Genomic DNA, 1,680 nt, shown 5'->3' with positions numbered 1-1,680 from the left:
GGGGGGGGGGGGGGGGGGGGGGGGAGTGGATTAGTCCCAATATTTTTTTTAAAATACAATTAAATTATCAAATTGAGAAAAAAAAAATTAATGGTGTCATCACGGATCGTCTTGCCTAGGCAGGCTACATTGCGGATTGAATCTTTGTGAGATTTTGTAGCCTGCCAATTGGTTAGATTTGGCTAGTCCTAACTCAGTCAAGCGGGGCTGTGGTCAGTTGTTATACTGTGGACCATGGCTGATATTACAGTTGTATTGAAAGGAAACTGTAATTGCGCAGAACATAGGCCGTTTCATTCATCTGGAACTGCAATTGTGTTAAACTGATATTGCAGTTATGTTAAACGGATACTAAAGTTGTGTTGAACTGATACTGCAGTGTTGAATGGATAAATGACATCTATTCCGCGCAACTGCAGTTCCCTTTCAACACAACTGCAGTATCCGTTTAACACAACTCCAGTATCCGTTCAACACAACTGCAGTATCCGTTTAACACAACTACAATATCAGCCATGACCATGGCCCACAGTATAATTTGCGGGGTTGTGGTAGCTCCATGGGTTAACCCGCATACTAGTTATAAAAAAATTATTTTTTTTAAAGAAAATAATTATATTGCATTGGCGGAAAGTCTGTGTACAGACAGATTGCCAGCAAGTCTGTAGACTCTTCAATGACCTCCCTAAGGATTTATCTTATACATTGTTAGGGATAGTCGACTCATATTATCTAATTTTCAGAATTTTGTCATTAGATATATCAACAGATCAGTGAATGTGCAAGCTCACACCGTAGCACGGGCAGCCCATTCAAACACTGGTCTTTGTACTTGTGTGGATTCTCCCCCTCATTGTATTCACTCAATGATTGATTGATTTTTTTCTTCAAAAAAAATTATATTTTAATATATAAATTAAAAATTTTAGGTTTAACTTATGTGTATATTTTATTTATAATCACACTATAGGAATTGGACGTCGAATCTTTGACATCCTAATCTAAAATCAAAGACATATGTTACTTGACCACAAACTTTTGAATCATTACATATATATTTTTTAGAAGTATATAAATACAAGAATAAGCATACAGCACTTCATCTTTTCAAAACATAAATGTCTTTTTTTTTTTTTTTTTTTTCTAATGTTAGCTTGTGACGTGGACCAAAATATTTTTTTGCTTTATTTGCCCCACCTTGAGGTAGTCCAAAGTCAATCCATATGTCTTATTGGAATTAATTCCCAAAATGGTCCTCCGATTATGACCTTTTCTCAAATTGGTTCCATGATCTTTAATCACTGTTGCAAAAATCCCCGCCTAGGCACTAGGTGCTCCTAGACCGAGGCGAATTGCTCCCTAGGCGTCCGTCTAGGTGGCTGGCCGCCTAGGAGGCCGCCTAGCGCCTATCTCGGCCGACTGGGCCGAGTTTGCGGTCGACTAAGCCGAATTTGGCCGAGTTAACTCGCCCAACTCGGTAGAGTTAGCCGAGTTAATTCGAGCGAGTCGACCTTTTTAATTTTATTATTATATTTATATATATTTAAATTTATTTATTTATATAAGTGAAGTAAAAGATATATATATATATATATATATATATATATATATATATATATATATATATATATATATATATATATATATATATATATATATATATATATATATATATATATA

This window comes from Ipomoea triloba, chromosome 4 (assembly GCF_003576645.1).
Source record: "Ipomoea triloba cultivar NCNSP0323 chromosome 4, ASM357664v1".
Classification (NCBI taxonomy): Eukaryota; Viridiplantae; Streptophyta; class Magnoliopsida; order Solanales; family Convolvulaceae; genus Ipomoea; species Ipomoea triloba.
This window is presented reverse-complemented; position numbering follows the sequence as displayed.